Source organism: Nycticebus coucang, chromosome 4 (assembly GCF_027406575.1).
Source record: "Nycticebus coucang isolate mNycCou1 chromosome 4, mNycCou1.pri, whole genome shotgun sequence".
Taxonomy (NCBI): Eukaryota; Metazoa; Chordata; class Mammalia; order Primates; family Lorisidae; genus Nycticebus; species Nycticebus coucang.
This window is the reverse complement of record NC_069783.1, coordinates 128511747-128525372: the sequence shown is the minus strand read 5'-3', so window position 1 is coordinate 128525372 and position 13626 is coordinate 128511747. Positions and strand designations below refer to the sequence as shown.

At 38.8% G+C, this 13626-nt stretch overlaps 1 pseudogene; it reads right to left on the bottom strand.

The window, feature by feature from the left end:
• LOC128584410 (transcriptional enhancer factor TEF-4-like) overlaps window positions 1-3912 on the bottom strand; it is a 48943-nt pseudogene extending 45031 nt beyond the window's left edge.
• Between the last annotated feature and the right edge of the window lie 9714 nt (window positions 3913-13626).

Below are 13626 nucleotides of genomic sequence, written 5' to 3'. Positions count from 1 at the left end.
AAATGTAAAACCCTAGTTTGAATTTCACATGGTTTTCTTATTCTTCTGTCAACAACGTACTAATAACTCTGTCTATTGATACCTGATAGAATGGTCATTAAAAGTTAAAGAAAAGGGGTGTGGTATGTCTTTTATGGGTGGGACAAGGGTTCTTTTATTATTATTATTAAATTATAGCTGTGTACATTGATATGATCATGGGGCATCATACACTAGCTTCATAAACCGTTTGACACATTTTCATCATACTGGTTGACACAGCCTTCCTGGCGTTTTTTTAGTTATTGTGCTAAGACATTTACATTCTACATTTACTAAGTTTCACATATACCCTTGTAAGATACACCACAGGTGTAATCCCACCTATCCCCCTTGCTTTATCCCCTCCCCTCCCTTTCCCCCTTCCCCGTAAGTATCTCAAGAATGGAAAAAAAAGTACCCAATGTACTCAGCCGTACTATGAAACTAATTTAGGGCTTTCACATGAAAGCTATAACCCAGTTACAACCTAAGAATAGGGGGACAAGGGTTCTTATCTAACAAAGCAATCAATGTACGCTGGATCTGTGTACCCTCAAGGAAACCTCAACAACAACAACAAAAACTGAAGAAAGGATCTAGAATTTAAAAAACCCTATGATTATACATGTTGAAGATTTAGAAATCTCCCAGTATATCCATGATTGTCCAGCAGGACCCGATACTCACATGAGGAAAGAAGAAATGGACTAAAACATCGGGCCCACAGGACTGTTGTGTTTTACTGATAAAAGACATTGTGTACAAGGTTTGACAAGCATGAATACTAAAGTTAATAATGCTTCTTTAGAATAATAAAATGTTCGCATTCTGGACATATTTGTCAAATTAAGAAATGACCTTCCAGAGATAATTTTCTATACTATTTGGCAGTCTTTACTGCCGTATGCTTCTATAACTTTGTATAGTTTATTTGATGATTCTTTAATCAAATCTGACTACATTTACTGGATGTGTGAACATCTGTGTCCATTACAGAGATTTCATGAGCACAGGATGAATGAGAAAAACACCAAAACACACAACTGACTAATTTGTTTAAGAGGTTTGAATTTAAAATATCTTTTCACATTTAATGGATACATAAATTTTAATTTTAGTTAACAAAACTATAAATGTTTATTTATTTTGCCTTATTTTCTTTTTTTTTATTTATTTTATTTTATTTTTTTGTAGAGACAGAGTCTCACTGTACCGCCCTCGGGTAGAGTGCCGTGGCGTCACACGGCTCACAGCAACCTCTTAACTCTTGGGCTTACGCGATTCTCTTGCCTCAGCCTCCCGAGCAGCTGGGACTACAGGCGCCCACCACAACGCCCGGCTATTTTTTGGTTGCAGTTTGGCCAGGGCTGGGTTTGAACCCGCCACCCTCGGCATATGGGGCTGGCGCCCTACTCACTGAGCCACAGGCACCGCCCATATTTTGCCTTATTTTCAAAAAGTTCAGCTACCAAGAAATTACATCAAATAGTAAGATAAATTAGTTAAGTTGAGAATATACTAAACACTGTTAGAAAACTTAAACAAAAGCCAGAAGAGCCAAATACTAATAATTCATTTAATAATTCTAATAGAGCCTAAAAGAGGTTTCACTTTGTATAATCTGTGAGCATAGGTTTGACTAGATTAAATATGAGATGACATTTCATTAAATTGAAAAGAAATAATACAGACTAAATTTCCTTTCTTAGAAATACTACCAAAAAATAGAGAATAGACCTTAAAAAGAAGATTGATGTTCAGGCTGTCATAAGCAATCAAAGGAAAAGATAACTTTGGGGGGTTGTTCATAAATGGAATACCCGAAAAAAGAAAAGATAACCACACAGAATAAACATTTTTTTTTCTAAAAAATAAAATAAAACTCCTTTATTATTATTATTATTTTTAAGTCAGAGTCTCACTATGTCCCCCTAGGTAGGGTGCCATGGCGTCACAGCTCCAAGCAACCTCCAACTCTTGGGCATCAGCGATTCTCTTGCCTCAGCCTCATAAGTAGCTGGGACTACAGGGTCCTGCCATAATTCCTGGCTATTTTATTGTTGCAGTTGTCATTGTGGAGCAGGCCCAAGCCAGGTTTGAAACTACCAGATCGGATGTATGTGGCATGCGCCCTAAACACTGAGGTACGGGTGTCCAGCCATTTTCTAATATTTGTAATTGATACATAATAGGGGTCCATATTTGGGGAGTACACATGATAATTTCACACATTCATATCATCAACTCAGGGTATAAGGATATTCATCATCTTAAATATGTAAACATATACATATTTATATATACATTTTTTGGGGGGAAATAGCTTTATCCTCTGTCATAACACAAACCAACAGACTTTGGTGTTGGCAAGTGAGGAAACACAACAGTAGAACCCGCTGCTCACTGAGAAGGAGGAGGATGAGTTACAAAGCCTTCCCCCATTTCTCGTGCAGCTGAGATAAAGCCATAACCCTTATAAATAGATCATTATATTAAAAATATTTCCAGGGCCCACCTGGCTCTGCTCCTACACAAATAGGGTTAATCTCTGTAGTAAAAAGGGTGATATCTTGGGGGCAGAAATTTGGGGGGCTGGTAGCTGGAAGACAACCCAATGTGTAATGAAGGCTCTCCCAAACATCCAGAAGAGAGGGGCAAGGGGGCCCTGTCATTGGCTGAGAAGTGTATCTGAAGGTAGTCTCACTCCTGTCCTCAATCCCTGATGCTCTTGAGTGATCTGTCCTTTCAGACACCCCCCTGTTCCACTCTCAGAGTCTATTATTTTCTTGGAACCCACCTATTTAGCTCACCAACCAAGTTTTGGTGTCCCCTATTGCTTAGGCCTCTGATGTCATCCCCTTTAAATCACAGCCCTCTCCTTAAATACAAAGCATGAGGAGACCTCAAGGGTCCTTCCTGCCAGGAGTATATTCCAGGGGTCAGCCAGTTTGGGGGTCCCCCCTCAGTCCCAGACCATGAATTAAATTGGTGCTGGGCCCTGTGTTCATTGGTGGAGACCTCAAAGACATAGGCAGGGCAGTAATTCCAATAAGACACCCGGCAATTCCTGGGTGTCTCTGTTTGTCACCACCGGGAGGATGGTGGAGTTTTCAAGGATGCTGTTCTTCATGTATTATTCAGCCAGCTACTACAACTTGTGCAGGAAATTCACCAGGTACTCCTAGAGGGGCGAGCAAAACAGACAGTACACAAATCTCCATCCTCCAGCTGGGCCCGCTCTGTCTCTACCTTCTCCACCACCTGCTTGCCAAAGGAGCAGGCCTTGGAGGAGCACATGAGGGTCATGTGCTCCAGGCTCTCATACTGGCTGCTCACTCTGTATAAGGCACCACTGTTGCTGCTTCCACCACTGCTAGCCCTGGTCTTCTCACCACTTGGGTCCCAGTTCAGTTCTGCCAAAAACTTAAACAGGAAAAAGACAGGGGGAGGAGGCCATGATCATCAGTTCCTGGACACCACCCTTTTCTTAGAGAATTTGTAATTGATCTGCTGGACATCCACACTCTTGAGTGGGGGTACTCCAGGGCTGGGGCTGTGCTGGCTGATGTGTACAAACAGGTGCCTCTGGTATGAGCCAGTTGCATTTGGCAGTTCCACACAGGCAGAGAACTCTACTAGCTGCAACCAGGAAGAGCCCAGGGCCCAAGCCTGCCAGGCTGGAAATAATGGAGCAAGTACAGACAGGGGTGAGAGGGGTTAAGTGAACCCATACCCTGGTCAATAGATGGGAGAGTCAATGACAAGAAGAATGGCTTCACATCTGAAACTTGCACAGGGGTCTAGGGCCCCAGGCCAAAACTGGAAAAGCTCAGAGGCTTTAGGACCACCAGGACCCAATTTGGTGAGCTGGGCCAACGACGTGGTAGCCATGGTTCGGAAAGCCTTGTTCTTGGAAACCTGGTCCTTTAGCTTGGACTAGATTTCTCTTGATTACTTTCAAGTTGAAACCTGGGTGAGATTAGAGACCTGGTTGCAAGTTCAGACCTTCTCCAATCTTAGCTTGATGTAGCAGGTAATCATTTCATTCTAACCGTACATCTTGCCTTCAAAGGACAAGATGATTTTCTGACAACCATAGAACAGGGAGATGGCCAAGCTCTGTTCAGTATCTGGGTTCCAAACACCCCCTGCATCTGTGTCAACTTTCCTTTTAGTACCCTTCCTGCCTGTGCCACTCTCATCACTGCCGTCCTTAATGCTTGTCCAGCCATGGCCATCATCCACAAGGGACCCTAACCCAGGGTTCCCAATCACGGCCTCCCAGCCTGTGGCTGAGGAACCATCACCTTAGATAGTTATCTTTCATTCATGCTAGGAACTTATGAAATATCTTCTAGTTATTTGTAAATGTATACAAGATTAATGTTACTATAGCCATCATTAAGTTTTCTTTATGTTCCTTATTAACATCAGTTATAAGTCATTCAGATAAATCTGAACATTTTTTCATTACCTGGCTTTCTTTTTCTAAGTTATGTTTAAAATAATTTCTATTATATCTTATACAGAGATCATGCCGCCATTTAACTCCACTATTTCTGTCGTGTTTTTATTTATTTATTTATGACTTTTCTTTTTTAGAGATAGAGTTTCACTTTTTCACCCATGGTAGAGTGCCATGGCATCACAGGTCACAGAAACATCCAACTCCCAGGCTTAAGCGATACGCTTGCCTCAACCTCCTGAGTACCTGGGATTATAGGCACCCACCACAACACCTGGCTATCTGTTGTGTTTTCATAATAATCTCCCTCATTTGGACTGTCTTACTCAATGTTTATATTTATCTTGCCCTTCCTCAATCAATTCTTTCCCTTCATCACTCTCTTTCTCTCCATGTTTGTTGAGCTGGGGTTTTTTGGTTGCTTTATAGTACTTTCCTTCCATAATGATAAGCTTAAGCTTTGCTCCACTAGTTTTCCTAATGCTCAATGCTAAGCACATCTCTGGCTTGACACTATATGATTTCTCTTATGATTATGAGGACTTTTTTTGTTAGATCTTTCTTATTATTATGAGAATCAGTGGGATGGTATGTGAAAAAAATCACATTGTATCCCATAAATGCATTAATGTACACAGGTATGATTTAATTATAAATAAATATCCTTTAAAAAAGGTTTTATGAAGACAACTTACCTCTGTATCACAATGGTTGACAAAGGCCATTCAAGGACCTGGTATGAATGGCTGGACTAAAGTGAAGGTGGAAAAATGGTTTTCAGCCATTTCTTCTTTTTGACAAACAGAACGCCTTTCCTTAACCAAAGTTGCTCTTGCTACAGTAAAAACAAGGTAAAGAATACATAAAAATATTGGTAGTTCATAATCAATAAATAACAGAAGAAGAGACAGTCTCCAAAAAGCTTATAAATTTTCCTTGCATGTCTGAGAAGCAGTCTATAGACTTTTAAAATCTGGGTTGGAAACCCAAAATGAAACGGAAAAGGAAGAAAAAGGAAACCAGAACAAAGGAGAGGTTGCGATCTTAATTTCAGATACAAGCAGTTTTAAAGCAACTAAAATTAAGAAAGACAAAGATGGAAGAGAGGAAAGGAGGGAGGGGGTGATGGGTCATGGTGTTTGGCACACCTCTTGGAGAAAAAACACATTTATAAGAGGGACTTTGCCTGACAAATGCAATTAGTGTAACTTGGTTATTTGTACCTTCAATGAATCCCCAACAATAAAAAATAAATAAATAAATAAATAAAATAAAAATAAAAAAAGAAAGACAAAGATGGACACTTTATACTGGTCAAAGGTACAATACAACATGAAAACATATCAATTTTAAATATTTATGCACCCAACTTTAATATGCCCATATTTATGAAACAGACCATGAAGGTGAGCAATATGACATCCCAAAGACACCATAATAGCTGGGGACATTAACATCCCTCTGACAGAACTGGACAGGTCCTATAAATGGAAACTAACCAAGACACAAGGGACTTAAATATGACCCTGGAACAAAAGGGATTAATATACATATACAGAACACAACATCCCAAAGCAAAAGAATATACATTTTTCTCAGCCCATCATACATACTCCAAAATTGACCACATCCTAGAATACAAATCAAACCTCAGCAAAATTAAAACAATAGAAAGTGTACCTTATACCTTCTCAGACCACAAGGCAATAAAGGTGGAACTCAACTCCAACTAAAATGCACATCTCTACACAAAGACATGGAAATTAAGTAACTTTTAGCTAAATGAGAGTTATGTTCAAGAAAAGATAAAAGAGGAAATCATTAAATTCCTCAAACATAACAACAATGAAGGAATAAGTTCTAAAAACCTGTGGGATACAGTGAAAGCCCTCCTATGAGGGAAATGTATTACATTAGATGCCCACATTTGAAAAACAGAAAGGGAGTGCATTGACAAACTCAAGAACCATCTTATGGAATTGGAAAATACAACAATCTAATCCCCAAACCAGCAGAAGGAAAGAATTAACCAGAATTAAATCAGAGATTAATGAAATTAAAAACAGGAGAATCATTCAAAAAATTAATGAAACAAAAAATATTTTTTATTTTATTTATTTATTTATTTATTTATTTATTGCAGTTTTTGTCCAAGGCTGGGTTTGAACCCTCCACCTCTGGCATATTGGGCTGACACCCTACTCCTTTGAGCCACAGGTGCCCCCCCAAATGATTTAATTTTTTGAAAAAATAAATAAAATAGATAACCTGTGGCCAGATTAACTAGAAACAGAAAACAAAATCTCTAATCACATCAATCAGAAACAATAAACAGGAAATAACAACAGATGCCACAGAGACACAAGAGATTATCTCTGAGTACTACAAGAAACTCTATGCCTAGAAATTGTATAATGTGGAGAAAATGGATCAATAACAAGAATAATATCCTCTCCCTAGACTTAAACAAGAACAAATAGATCTTCTGAAAAGACCAATCTCAACCACTGAGATTGAAGAAAAAATAAAAAATTTCCCAACAAAAAATGCCATGGTCCAGATGACTTCACACCAGAATTCTATCAAACCTTCAAGGAAAAGCTTATACTCATATTGCAGAAATTATTCCAAAAAAAAAAAAAAAAGAGAGAGAGAGAGGAAAAAGGAAGGAATCTTCCCCAACACGTTCTACAAAGCAAACGTTACCCTGATGCCAAAACCAGTAAAACATCCAACTAAATTGAGAATTTCAGACCAATTTCACTAATGAATATAGATGCAAAAATTCTCAATAAAATCCTACCCAATAAATTACAGCTACACATTAAAAAATAAAATCACAATCACGCAGGATTCATCCCAGAGATGCAAGCCCAGTAAACAAAAAATGTACTTCACCATATCAACAGAAGCAGAAACAATGACCATATGATCCTCTGAATAGAGGCAGAAAAAGCATTCAATAAAATTCAACATCTTTTTTCTAATAAGAACACTTAAAAATATAGGCATAGGTGGCATATTTCTTAAACTTATTGAAGCCATCTATGACAAACCCACTGCTAGTATTATACTAAATTGAGTAAAACTGAAAACTTTTCCACTTAGAACTGGAACAAACACAAGGTTGTCCTCTACCACCACCACTATACAACATAGTGCTGGAAGTTCTAACCAATTCAATCAGGCAATAGAAGGCTATAAAGGGCATCTTAATGGGAGCAGAAGAGCTCAAACTCTCCCTCTATGCCAATGATGATCTTATACTTAGAGAACACCAACAACTCAACCACAAGAATCCTGGAAGTGATCAAAAAATACACTAAGGTCTCAGGATATAAAGTTAATCTCCACAAGTCAGTAGCCTTTGTATATGCCAATAACAGCCAAGATGAGAAGCTAATCAAGGACACAAATGTCTTCACAGTAGCCTCAGAAAAAAATGAAATACCTAGGAATATACCTAATAAAAGAGGTGAAGGACCTCTATAAAGAAACTTACAAAACCCTAAGAAAAGAAATAGCAGAGGATATTAACAAATGGAAGGATATAACATGCTCTTGGCTGGAGAGAAACAACATTATTAAAATTTCTATACTCCCAAACCATTCTACAGATTTTATGCAATCCCCATTAAAATCCCATCATCATACTTTCAAAATGTAGGAAAAAAAATAATTCTGCATTTTGTATGGAACCAAAAAAAAAAAAATGTTATAGCCAAAGCAATTCTTAGTAATAAAAACAAAGCCAGGGCATATCACTACCAGACTTTCAGCTGTAAAGATCAAAACAGCACGGTATTGGCACAAAAATAGTCACTGACATTTAGAACTGAATAGAAAACCATGAAAGGAAACTAATATCTTACAGCTACCTGATCTTTGATAAAACAAACAAGAACATACACTAGGGAAAAGAATCCCTATTCAATAAATGGTGCTGGGAGAACTGGATAACGATATGTAAAAGACTGAAACTGGGCCCTCATCTCTCATCACTTACAAAAATTGATTCAGGATAGATAAAAGATCTAAATCTAAGGCACGAAACAATAAAAATCCTCAAAGAAAGTGTGGGGAAAACACTTGAAGATATCAACCTGGGGAAAGATTTTATGAAAAAGACTTCTGTGGCAGTCACCACAACACCAATAATAAACAAATGAGACTTAATTCAACTGAAAAGCTGCTATACAGCTAAGGGAACAATAACCAAAGCAAACAGACAGCCTTCAGAATGGGAAAAGACATTTGCATATTATGAATTGGACAAAACCATGATTACTAGGATGTATAGACAACTCAAATTAATCAACTAGAAAAGATCCAAGAATCCTATATATCACAGGGCAAGAGACATGAATAGAACCTTTCTAAAGACAGATGAATAGTTAACAAACATATGAAATAATACTCATCATCCCTGATCATCAGAGAAATGCAAATCAAACCCACCATAAGATATCACCTAGCCCCAAAATGGCCCACATCACAAAGTCTCAAAGTGGCAGATGCCGCTGTGGATGTGGAGAGAAGGGAACACTTTTACGCTGCTGCTGGGGATGCTAATTAATACAACCTTTTGAAAGGAAGTATGGATAATCCTCAAAGAAGTCAAATTAGATCTGCCATTTAATCCTGCAATCCCATTACTGAGCATCTACCCAGAAGAAAAAGAAATCCTTTTATCATAAGGACATTTGCGCTAGACCGTTTATCGCAGCTCAATTTAAAATCACAAAATGTGGAAACAACCTAAATGGCCACCAACCCAGGAATGGATCAACAAACTGTGGTACATATATACCATGGAATACTATTCAGCCACTAAAAACGATGGAGGCTTTATATCTTTCATATTAACCCAGATGAAGATGGAAAACATTGTTCTTAGTAAATTATCACAAGAACGGGGAAGCAAAAATCCAATGTGTATATTTATATTCTAATATGAAGGCAATACATGATCTAATTCAAGGGGTATGGTAGCAGAACGAGGTAGCGGGGAGAGGCAGAGGTAGAAGGGGAGTGGGGGACACAGTGTGTGGCACACCTCTTGGGGGAAGAACGCAAGTATAAGAGGGATTTTATCTAATAAATGCAATCAGTGTAACCTAATTCTTTGTTTACCCTTAATGAATTCCAAACAGTAAAAAATGCACATTTTGATTTCATTGATTTTGATTTTTTTACTTTTTATTCTGATTGATTTTGGCTCTAATTTTTATTTCCTTTCTTTTGGTCACTTTAAGTTTCATTAGCTCTTATTCTAGTTTCTTTTTTATTAATATTAAATCATAGCTGTCTAGCTGATAGATCATGAAAAAAATGCACATTTTGTGTATGATTTACAATTTGCTAAAAACGAAGACTGATACACTGTTACAAAGTATTCCTTTGGGATCATACTTGAATACCAGAGTAGAATTAATAGTCATACTATTGGTGGGCTATTACTGCAGGAAGAAACTCTTACTTCCCTTCCTTTGTTTATAAAATGTAAACAAGAACAAGATCTATCAAAATTATTTGATACCTGTAAGGAGCTACTATTTGCAATAATCATAATCCTAAAAAACCCTACCACACTGACAGAAAATGCTATCATTTGCAGAATCAGTATCACGTGAGTATAGTCTCAAACTTAAAAAGATTGATTTCTGAAATGGATGAGGAGCACTTAGAATACAGTATAAAGCATTCCCCCTTATCTGTTACTTGTGTGAGAAAAAACACACTCAACCTGTTTTTTCTTTGTCCTCACACCACCACGACACTAATCAACACAGAGGATTTATGTGACCTATGTGTGGGAATATTTTTTCACTCCAAAAATCCCACAATCGATTCTTCAGTAGACACCAGCTGGGTGTCCTCCCTTTTGATCCCAGCACCGTCTCCTTGGTGACAGTATCAGACCCCACAGGGTTCGTCTGCCCCTCCCCACACCAGAACTTCTGACCAACAGCCTTCAAGCTGGGGTTCCCACAACCCCATCCTAGGGTTCGATAAATTCAGTAGAATGTTTCACAGAACTCAAGGAGACACTTCTGCCAGCTGGTTAATTATGGAGGAGATTATGAAGGATACAGATGGTGAGGGACATAGGGCAAGGTATGGGGAAGAGATGCAGAGCTTCCAGACCCTCCAAAGGGCACCACCCCCTTGGAACTTCCATATATTCCGCTATCTAGAAGCTCTCTGAACCCTGTCCTTTGGGGTTTTATGAAAGATTCATTACTTGGCATGCCTGACTAAAGGACTGGCCATTGGTGTCAAACAAACTTCCAGTCTCTCTCTCCTCCCTGGAGGTTGAGAAGTGGGTCTAGAAGTCCCAACCTTCTAATCCTACCATAGTCTTTCAGGTGACCAGGCCTTACTCTGAAGCTGCCTAGGAACTGCTGGACATCAGGCCATCAACCACACACACAGCTATCTCTTTTGGAGATCCTAAGGATTTTAGAAGTTGTATGCCAGGAAATGGGGTGCAAGATCAAGAATCACATTTTTGGCTTTGTGTCCTATGGTTTCAATACATATAGTCAAAATGGTGTCTAAGTCTTAAATTGAAAACTCCAGAAATAAACAATTTATAAGTTTTAAATTATGTACTCTTCTGAGTAGTGTGATAAAAAATCTCAAACCATTCTGCTCCATTTTGCCCAGGATGTCAATCATCCTTCTTCTGGTATAACCACACTGTCTGTGCTGTACCCCAAATTCTCCCTTAGCCATTGATATGCTCTGTCCTCACATTCAGCCCTCAGCTTGGTGATCCAGGATCACTGGAAGGAGATGATCTCCTCCTTCTAATATGCAGTTGGAACATAAACAGCAGCCCAAACTGCATCACAGTGCCTGCCTCACCCACCTCCCTCATCCAGTCGCGTTCACTGTATCTGCCCCTGTCATCGCAAGGAGAAGTAGGGTGAGGAGAGTATGATAAACTGTTTTGAGAGATGACATTCACGTCACTTACAGTATAGCACGTTGTTAAAATTATTCCTTTATTATTAGTTATTATAGTTGATCTATTACTGTGTCTAATTTATAAACTATCATAGATATGTGTATATAGGAGAAAACATTTGCAGGGCAGACTAGAGACAGACTACAAATGTGCCACTCACGGGGAAAGTGGAGTTGCAGGTAGCTGCCTTCATATGGATCACTTGTCTCTGAAGCCACATTGTGAAATCACAGAGAAGGAACAGGGTACACTCAGTGTGGGGGGAAAAGGTGATAGGTGACACATTAAGAAGATTAGAGAATGTGAGGGGAAGAGTAGATTAGATTATGAAAGAACCATGTCAGCACAGCATGGCCTGAACTGCACGATGGCACCCAACACCCTCACAGACCTCTTATCTGCACAGATGGGATACCGCCTGGAGTTTGTGCAGAACCCATGCAACAGAAAACAGGCACTGTGGGGAAGCACCCTTAACTCTGAGGTGCACCCACACTGGTCTGCACCAGGTCTACACTGAGCAGGGGAGGGAGCAGACTGACTTGTGGCTTCCCTTTGTCCTCTATAGATCCTAGTTATCAAGCTTTGGTCTGATTCAAAAAATGCAAATATCCTTTCCCATTGTGTAGGTTGTCTATTTGCTTTGGTTGTCGTCTCCTTAGCTTTTCAGATGAATTAACTCCCATTTGTTTATCTTTGTTGTTGTTGCGATCGCTACAGAAGTCTTCTTCATACAGTCTTTCCCCAGGCCAATAACTTCAAGGGTTTTTCCTATAATTTCTTTGTGGATTTTTATCGTTTTGTGCCTTAAATTTAGGTCTATTATCCATCTTAAATCAATTTTTGTGAGTCGAGAAGGGTGTGGTTCCAGTTTCGGTCTTTTACAGGTCCTTATCCAGTTCTCCCAACACCATTTATTGAATAGGGATTCTTTCCCTCAGTGTATGTTCTTGTTTGGTTTATCAAAGACTAGGTGGCTTTAAGATGTTAGTTTCATTTCCTGGTATTCAACTCGGTTCCAAATGTCTATGTCTCTATTTTTGTGCCAGTACCATGCTGTTTTGAACACTATGGCCTTGTAGTACAGCCTAAAGTCTGGTATGCTGATGCCCCAAGCTTTGCTTTTACTACTAAGACGTGCCTTAGATATATGGGGATTTTTCTGGTTCCATACAAAACAAAGAATTATTTTTCTAAGTCTTGAAAGTATGATGTTGGTATTTTAATAGGGATGGCATTGAATCTGTAGATTCCTTTGGGAAGTATGGACATTTCAACAATGTTGATTTTTCCCAGCCATGAGCATGGTATGTTCTTTCATTTGTTAATATCCTCTGCTATTTCGTTCCTTAGGGTTTCGAAATTTCCTTTATAGAGGTCCTTCACCTCTTTTGTTAGGTATATTCCTAGGTATTTCATTTTCTTTGCAGCTATGGTGAAGGGGGTTCTGTCCTTAATTAGCCTCGCACCTTGGCTGTTACTGGCATACATAAAGGCTACTGACTTGTGGACATTGGTTTTATATCCTGAGACGTTACTGTATTTTTGGATCACTTTCAGGAGTCTTGTGGTTGACCTTTGAGGTGCTCTAAGTAAAAGATCATATCGTCAGCAAAGAGGGAGACTTGGACCTCCTCTGCTCCCATTGGGATGTTCTTTATTTCCTTCTCTTGCCTGATTGTATTGGCTAGAAACAGCACTATGTTGAATAGTAAAGGCAATACCTGGTAACCTCCCTCTTTATTGACCTAAAAACTTCTTATTCCGTCCTTATGCCCAGTTTTAAGGTCAGGCTATTAAGTTGTGATCATTCTGTCTTTTTGATTTAGGCTTTTAAGGTTATTGATTTCCCACCAAAGAATGCTATGGCTGAGTCCCATAGATTATAAAAGCTTGTGTCCCCTTGTTTTTTCCTTAGTTCACAATTTTTTTTAAAGTAGATCACAACACCAAGCTTTTGGTGCATTCTGCTATTGTACAAGCTCTAAATGCTGGCTCAGCAGCTGAAGGGCACTCTTTCATAGCATGTCTGAAATGTGAACAAAAGTCCATATAAAACAAATATTTAAACTTTTTCTATAGGAACACAGATAAAGGTAACCCCATATCCTAATCCTCTGAATTGCTTCATCTGTGCCAACCCTACTTTTACAAAAACATTTCAAAA